We start from the raw sequence: 9,355 nt of genomic DNA, 5'->3' as shown, positions 1-9,355 counted from the left end.
AAAAAAAAAAAAAAAAAAATTTAAAAAAAAAAAAAAAAAAAAGCCCCAAAAGAAATATCTAATCTGACTTCAATAAATTAATTGAGTTCTAGGATGTCCAAAAAAAAAAGCCCCTTATGGAATTATCATAGAAATTGTCTTGAAACCTCACTGTGCATTTTATGTGAGTTCAGATTGCAACAAATATACTGTTGATGAATCTATTAAAGCTCCAGTCACTAAAATCGCACTTGTCTGAAATGGACCTCTAACAGTGCTTAAACTAGAAATAAGGATAATTACAGGTGTTATAAGTGGTGCTGTGTGTATGAGTGTGAACACTGGATAGTGTAGTACTCTTGTACAGTATTGTTGCCTTGAGATTGTGGGAGAAATATCTTTGATTGTGATATGGATATTGGAATGGTCAAGTAAAACTCATGGCTTCCTCTTTCAGGAAAACAGTCCTATACAGACAAAACTCCAGTAAACACACTTACATTTTAACTGTAGTTATTTGTGTGTATACTTTGTCATCTAGAGGATTTAGTAAGTGTGAGGGGCCAGCTTGCAGTTTATTTTAACCAAGTTGTAAGATAATGCCCAAAGCAGCTTCTGTCTGATCACTCCTGAATGTTTCTACTCCTGTTCCCTGTGGGTCTGCTTCCCTGCCTTGGGCTTCTGTGAATCTTCTAATTTTATCATGCCCGTGTCCTTGCATGCAGGTTGTCTTCCTGCCATAGGCCTTTGGGATATCTCTGTCTCAGTCCCTGTAGCTTATGGTAGGTGAACAGTGTAACCGTTCAAACATCTCCAGTGAATATTAATGTGAGATGCCCCTTGAGGAACCCTTCCATTCTCTCTCATCAGATCAGGGCACACACTCTGCAGAAAACTCACTCTCTCATTGACACTTCTTGCCTTTCCAATCTCTCACCCCAGTCCCTGATGAATGTGTCCTCAAACAGGTTTTTTTTAGTGATACAGGGCATGCAGTATCTCTGCATCCTTCAAAGTTATTCCCAAGTCAAGTACAGAGCTGGCGTTTCTGAAGAGAGACTTTCCTACTCTGCATATTAATTTACAAATATCCTCTGCTCTGTTTCTCAAAGGGGATCACGCAGTGCATGTGTGGTGACTTACTACTTTCTTTGATATGAACACTGCTGAACACACTCCCTTTCGAGGGGCTATATTCCTTTCTCTCACCCTCCTTGTCCCCCACCTTCTCCAAGGATCTACAAAGGTAAATGGAGAGTTTTTCATTGTTAGTGTTCCCTGGTGCTTACCAATTGGTTTTCTTGAATTTACCCATTAGTACACATTATTAGCATTATCTGAATCCAAATACTAACCAATAAAAATATTTCTGAGCTGAATATTAGGGAGGAATAAATAGGCTATTGTTCCTGCAGCCATAGCGCACATTTCTGTAATCCTGCCACTTTTCTTAATCAAGCAGTGTTGCCTACTTGGCTAGATTTCACTGGGATGATTTGACAGGTGGCATTCTTCCCTCTGAGTTCATATTGAAGTACTGCTCCATCATAATGTTGAGGAATGACCTGTTTCTGATAAGATATAAAGCCAAGAACCACAAAGACTTTTGGTCATTTAAGATCCTATAGCACCTTTCACAAAAGTGTTGAGTCTGGTGTTCTGGCCAAATTCAAATTTCAGTAATTACATTCTGCCTAACTAGAATGGTTAGTGTAGTTATAAATGCAATCCCTCTCCTAAACTGTTGAGAATTACTGCTGCATGCAATTAAACAGCTGCTACCTCTCATTCCACTAGTGGTTGTATTTCAGTTGAAAATGAAGTAATCCCTGTGTGCAGCCTATATATTCATTAAGTTTCAGATCCTGAAACTGACTCCTCTGTCATCCAGGGGACCATCTGCTCAGAGTCACTTACAGGATTGGGGCCTAATAAGTCTGTAAATCTCTTGGGGGTCCTTTGAATAAATTTCCCAGCTTATAAAGGCATCGTGTCTGGGGGTGTTATAAGTGAAATCCTGGTCCCAATGAAGGCCAGGATTTTATTGAAGGGTTTTTTTGTTTGGTTGGTTTGGTTTTCGTTTACTATAAACCCCCATTTTCAGCTGCTTTTAGCTTTTCCGAATTTTTCATCTTTCAGGCTGAAATTTTCCATTCTTGGTCTTTGCATGAACATGAATAACTTTGTGAAAGTTTGAGCCAAAATACAGTGGCCCAGTTTGATTGAGGAAATTGGGTTTTTCTCCCCCACCCCACTCCCCTGGCCTTTTATTCATTCTGGATGTCAGTGGGTGTGTATGTAAACATTTGGCAGGGTCTTTGCAGAGAACTATCTGCTCTGGCGGAAACTGGATTTGATTTAACAAAATTATTTGCATTTGAAAACAACTTTGCACACCATGAGGTTGGTAGGATGATTGTTTAGCATTTTTTAGCTATGTTCAAAGCAAAGGTAGTCTATGCATCTTATAAATGTGCATTAGGGAATACATCCTCTTTATAAAGTGTATATCAGTCTAATGCATGAAAGCCTGCATGACACAATGCAAACTTTATGTACCTTGAAAGAGATTGAGCTCCGAGGGAGCATTTTTGAAATGGGCTGTGATAGAGTGATTAGCCTAAGGCTGACTCATCAGTCTGTGTGCTTTGTAAGCATCCCCACATGGACCAATTTGATGAGATAAATGATTAAGCACAAGCTGATTAACCCATTAATGAGGTGATTCAGCTTGTCAGCTGAGTACACTTCAGACAGACAGGAAGGGCCAAGGAAGTCCAGGATCTCTGGGAAGTTAGCTCTCTCCTCCCCCTTTTCCCTATGTGTAGGGGGAAAGCCTTATCTTGTAGAGGGACAAGGACTTGTATAGCATATCGTAAATAAAGCACACAGTGGTGAACCTACATAAGAGTATGAGGACTGTTTGCAGCAAGGAATCCAGGGTGAGGAAATCCTGCCCTGTGACATGGATATAGTGTCTTTAAAATGAAATTTCTGTCTGGTGCACATTGCCTTATTCACTGCATATCTTGTAATGGGTTCAGACAATAAAGCAAGACTATACGGAAGTCCATACCTCATTCAGTGTGTACTGTGTTAAGGTTAGCAATGTAACCTTGCTCAGTCTGGGTGAAATCCACCCGTCCAGAGGTCTACCCTGTCCAAAGGCCTATGCCTAGGGCCCTACCAATTTCAGTGCCATGAAAACCATGTCCTGGACCGTGAAATCTGATCTCTCCTGCTGCTGGGAGCCTGGCCGCACTGGGGACGGGGAAAATTGTCCTTCCCCTGCACAGCCGTTCTTGGTGGCGAGATCAGACCCACCTTCAGAGGCAGCGCAGAAATGAGGGTGGTACATTCTCAGTTCTGCACTGCAGCAACCCAGGAGCTGGGCTCCAGGCTTCCTTTCCCCCGCCACAGCTCCTGCCACAGCTCTAGGTCCAGGCCTCATGGCTATCTCCCACAGTGGCTTCTGCTGGGCTGGAGGATTTCGCTCCTGGCGGCTGCAGCTGGGGCAGCCTGTGCGCTGGGCTTCTGCACCCCTCCCCTCTCGCAGCTCCTGCTGCGGCTCTGGTGCCAAGCTTGGGGCTTCTGCCCCCTGCCACTCCAGCTGGGGCTCAGGGCAGCCCGGTCTCTGGGCTTCTGTCCCCCTCCCCCCTGCCCCGGCTTCTGCCGCAGCTCCAGGCACTGAGCTTGGGGCTTCCTCCCCCTGCCGCTCCAGCAGGGTTTGGGTTGAACCAGTAGGGGCTTCTGCCCTGGGGCTTCTTCCAGGGCTGGGGCACCCATTTTTCCTGGGGGGGGGGGCAAATTGGCTGGGGGGCCCTGCCTTAATCTGTCCCTGGCATGGGCTAGCAGTCAGGAGTCACCGGCTGGGGCGCGCCCAGCAGCATGGGAGAGATCCCACTTACCTCCAGGAACCTCCTCTAACTGCTGCTTTCAGAGCCCAGCACTGCAGTGAGGTTGGCAATCTTGGGACCCCCTTACAACAACTTTGTAGTGCCCCCCCCCATCCCATTTTGAGTCAGGACCCCCACAGTTACAACACAGTGAAATCTGAAATCATGAAATTGACCAATTTTAAACTCTCTGGTCATGAAATTGACCAGAATGGAGTGTGAATTTGGTAGGACCCTACCTATGCCTCACTTAAGTCCCATTTCATTAGACTGATCTTATAGTCTAACAGAAATGTTGCTTCTGAAGTGTATACTCCCAGGCAGGGCTTAAATTCTCATAGATTATTTCCCGGAGCCCCTCAGGCCCTCCACAACATGCTATAAAAACTCCAGGGCCTAGCTGGGGTGGGGGGGGAGGGAGGAATGGGGGGTTGGAGCTTGGGGCTTCTGCCCTGCAGGGCACCAGGGCTCAGGGCTTTAGCCCTGCAGGGGCTGCGGGGATGCACCAGGATTCCTTGTGGGTTTGAAAATATTTACCAGCGCTCCGCTCCGGACACCTCCAGCTGAATTTAAGCCCTGATCTCAGGGATATTTTGGCTCAAGGATGCTGCACTGTCCCTGAGATCACAAATCCCACTTTCTGAGGGCATATGTGCTGTTATTGCTGCAGTGGTCTGTTATCCCTTTTGACCCAAATAGCTATTCAAACTTTAGAGTCATCCGGGTTGCCTCCATTAGGAGGAGAAACTGATGATGGAATCAGGTATCTCTGAAGTAATTCTATTTGTTTGCTAAGGGTGTACAAAGTTCTGTTCCCCTGAACATAGAAGGGATCAAACAGAAGAGAGAGTTTCTTTGTTCACAGCTCCAAGCCCCCTTTCAGCCAGCACCCAGCCCAAGAGCTTTCTGTCTACGTTGTGTCTAGGACTACACACACACTCCTTATTCAGGCTGTGTCTGGTGCTTCCTTGCAGCCTTCTCTCTCTCTCACTTCTCTGCTGTTTCTCTCTCTTTCTCTCTCTCTCACTCACACTCACACTCACACTCACACTCACACTCACACTCACACTCACACTCACACACACTCACACCTACCTCTGCCCCGGTCCTAAAAACAAAAACCAGCCAAGCGCCTCTCCCACACAGTTCAAATTCCTGAGCAGTCCATATGTACCTCTGTGTGGCGCAGTGACATGTGCCTATGTTTGGGATAGAGGCCACTACTATTTCATAAAGGAACCATCTTAAATGAAGGGCAGCAGTTGCATCTACCAGCTTCAATGCCATTTCACCCAAACCACAATAGGACTGGAAAGGAGTGAACTTGAATCTCCCCACACCCTAAGGCCACAAAGCAATAGTCCACCTCTCAGAAGGGATGGAGGTAAAAGGGTTGGCCAATGGATCTAATTGCCTTGGATGAGGGGAAAGCAGTGGATGTGTTATTCCTTGACTTTAGCAAAGCTTTTGATACGGTCTCCCACAGTATTCTTGCCGGCAAGTTAAAGAAGTATGGGCTGGATGAATGGACTATAAGGTGGATAGAAAACTGGCCAGATCGTCGGGCTCAACGGGTAGTGATCAATGGCTCCATGTCTAGTTGGCAGCCGGTATCAAGTGGAGTGCCCCAAGGGTCGGTCCTGGGGCCGGTTTTGTTCAATATCTTCATTAATGATCTGGAGGATGGCGTGGACTGCACTCTCAGCAAGTCTGCAGATGACACTAAACTGGGAGGAGTGGTAGATACACTGGAGGGTAGGGATAGGATACAGAGGGACCTAGACAAATTAGAGGATTGGGCCAAAAGAAACCTGATGAGGTTCAACAAGGATAAGTGCAGAGACCTGCACTTAAGACGGAAAAATCCCATTCACTGTTACAGACTAGGGACCGAATGGCTAGGAAGCAGTTCTGCAGAAAAGGACCTAGGGGTTACAGTGGACGAGAAGCTGGATATGAGTCGACAGTGTGCCCTTGTTGCCAAGAAGGCTAACAGCATTTTGGGCTGTATAAGTAGGGGCATTGCCAGCAGATTGAGGGACGTGATCATTCCCCTCTATTCAACATTGGTGAGGCCTCATCTGGAGTACTGTGTCCAGTTTTGGGCCCCACACTACAAAAAGGATGTGGAAAAATTGGAAAGATTCCAGCGGAGGACAACAAAAATGATTAGGGGGCTGGAGCACATGACTTATGAGGAGAGGCTGAGGGAACTGGGATTGTTTAGTCTGCAGAAGAGAAGAATGAGGGGGGATTTGATAGCTGCTTTCAACTACCTGAAAGGGGGTTCCAAAGAGGATGGATCTAGACTGTTCTCAGTGGTAGCAGATGACAGAACAAGGAGTAATGGTCTCATGTAGCAGTGAGGGAGGTTTAGGTTGGATATTAGGAAAAACTTTTTCACAAGGAGGGTGGTGAAGCACTGGAATGGGTTACCTAGGGAGGTGGTGGAATCTCCTTCCTTAGAGGTTTTTAAGGTCAGGCTTGACAAAGCCCTGGCTGGGATGATTTAGTTGGGGATTGGTCCTGCTTTGAGCAGGGGGTTGGACTAGATGACCTCCTGAGGTCCCTTCCAACCCTGATATTCTATGATTCTATGATCTTTGTAGCTGCAATTCCACTGTCCACAATTGTCCCTTACTACTCTTCCTCCTCCCCAGTAGCTTAGAAGGGAGCCTTGGTGGAGCTGTTCTCAGTGATACACAGGACATTCAGATGTACACAGATTGTCTGCCCCTCATACCATGCAGCAGGACTGCACTGGTTCAACTGGACTGTGGGTCTTTCCTACCCCTAGTCCCCATGGACATCATTGATCAAGGGTCTTTGTCATACTCAAATATACTACTTTGAAACAAACAGTGGTATAAATAGCTCTCCCACTCATATAACTAGCTCTTCATACTGTTAAATGTCAGCTTATTTAGAGCTCTGAAAGTTTGGTGGGCTTAGTAGCAGTGTGTCAGATGTGTTTTGTGAATTAGTCTGATTTTTCTCTCCCCCTCAAACTAATTCATCAGTCTTTTTAAAGATCCTGATTTCTTGTTAACAGTGAACGCGGGCCTAACTCATTTGTAAAGTTTCTAGAGATACTTCCAAAATGTGAGTTTGACAAATAATGGCAATGTCCTGTAATATCCTGGACAAACCACATTGAATTAAACCATTGAATTAAGTTGAACATCCCTGGAGTTTGATGTATTAAAAATGGTGGGATTGTATGGAACTTTTTTTTTTAGCAGAAAGGTAGCATTAATGCAGTCTCTGGGAGATATGTACTTCAAAGTACTCTTCTGGACAATACATATAAAGTGGATTTCCTAGGAAATATTTGAAGGTGAGGGAATGCAAATGACCCATTTCGAAGCCATCCTTTTGAAGCTACGCCCTGAGGAAAGAAACCAATTGTCTACTGATTACCTACTCCTGAAAACTCCAGTTCAGAGACTGTCACACCATATAAAGGAGGGACTAAATTTTCACAAGGGTACTAGTTCTGAGCTGAGGGTGTTATGAGCTTGCAACCAGAGGAAAACTCCTGATTGGGGTTTTTGAAGAACTTCTGTCAGAGCCCATGTTGGAGGGTGTGAACCCTGGTAAGCTTATTAGCATGCATGTAGGTTCTTTAACCTTATTAGCATGCATGTAGGTTCTTTTATTGTTTTTAATGTTTTCTGTGTAGTGCTTTTACCTTAAGAATAAAATACGCATGCTTCCAAAGAGCTGTGTGATAACTTGTAACTGTGGGCAATGACACCGTGTGCCATCTCTGAGAGGAGAAGCAAACAGGCCTGTTTAGGCAGACTGTCTTTTGCTGTGAATAACACAGTGAAGGCAGGAAACTGTTCAGCCTGGAAATACCCCAATCAGCAGGGCAGAGAAACAGGGTCTGCACTGAAGGAAGGCAATGACTGGAGAACTGGAAGCCTGCAAATTGCTGTCCTTGGTGGACTACTGAGGGGAGTTATAGGGGAAGTGGTCCTGAACTGAGACAGTGAGTACTTTGCATGGTACCCACAGACAAATTCAGAGCCACCCGCTTGCTCACAGGGGTCTTACAGCCACAATCTGGGATGCCCTAATGTGGTCTTTCTCCTCCACTTTGCAGCCACAATAGGGCTAGTAAAAAGACCTGGAAACTATCTTGGCTAGATTGTTTGGGTGATTTAGACTTGAAGATCAAACAGTACTTATAAAACTAATGATTAGATGCTACCTTTGAGTGGAGTGGTACAAAATAGACATCTATATTTTCAGTCTTAAAACACCCTAGGGCTATGGTCCAGATTTCAGTCTCTGGCACTTGATTGCCTGTTCCATTTCCAAGAGGATCCATCTAGTAATCGGTGGATACAAAATGTTGGCATTTAAAGCATGTGACAATTTTTTATCATTCTGAATTGAGATTGACAGTGTACTATAATTGGGATTGAGATGGGGTGAAATTTGCTGTGGGTAGTTTAATGGATTATGCAGTTGTCTCACCTTTATATGAACCTTATGCTTTGCCTTTCTCTCTCTCTCTCTCTCTCTCTCTCTCTCTCTCTGAAAGAGATTTCTGAAAAGCTAGAATTCAACCTACAGGTACAATAGTGGAAAGTAGCAAATTACTGTAATTCAGTGACTACATTATTTCAGTAATTAGTTTTACTAGTCCCAATTGAATATTTATGGGCCTTCCTTAAGAGATGGTAGAATGTAATAGGGAGCAAGCAATGCAAATAGAGACCGTGTGGTACGTTTCTGACAAATTGCCTCTTTATCTAAAATAAAATGTTTCTTTACTGCATTTGTATTGTGAAGATAATCTTTCTGATGTAAATCACTGTAACACCACTCTCTTAAGGCATGCTAGCAAACTCCACAATGTGTGCAAGTGAATAGATATGGTGTGATTTACTTTGCCCAAACTTATAGAAGTTCACACTCCATGACCACATAATTGCTTCAGGTTTTTTGCAAGTCGGTAACATTTTACAATAAATCCAACACACAAGAATAACAATCTACCTTACATCTGAATTATAACCTGGGGTCTCAGTGAGTCTCTCAAATTATTGCACAGATCCAGTTGATTAAAACTGGCTCCTACACTCCAATTGAAGCTGAGCCTGCATTACTTTATTAAATAAACACTGAAGGAGCAAATTCTTCTTGCCTTAAGCAAACAAGCATCATTGGCCAGAATTTTCAAAAGAGAATTGGGTGGGGGCTCAGTTTTTAGATCCCCAACTTGACACCTTAAAAAGACCTAATTTTCAGAAAGTGCTGAGCAATCAACCTTTGTCAGACACCTTTAGTGTTTCAAGTTGGGCACCCTAACATTGAGGCCCTTCAGGTCACTAGTCACTCTCACAAATATTGTTCATAAATGTTGACTTTAGAGGGACTGCTCATTTAAATAAGATGAACAAGAATTGACCCAGATCAGGCACTAAGGGGAACAACAATTTTTTTTGAGACTATGGAGAAACAGCTTG

The sequence above is a fragment of the Terrapene carolina genome, unplaced genomic scaffold, assembly GCF_002925995.2.
Source record: "Terrapene carolina triunguis isolate 2854851 unplaced genomic scaffold, T_m_triunguis-2.0 Scaffold22, whole genome shotgun sequence".
NCBI classification, from domain to species: Eukaryota; Metazoa; Chordata; order Testudines; family Emydidae; genus Terrapene; species Terrapene triunguis.
Note: the sequence above shows the minus strand (reverse complement) of the source record.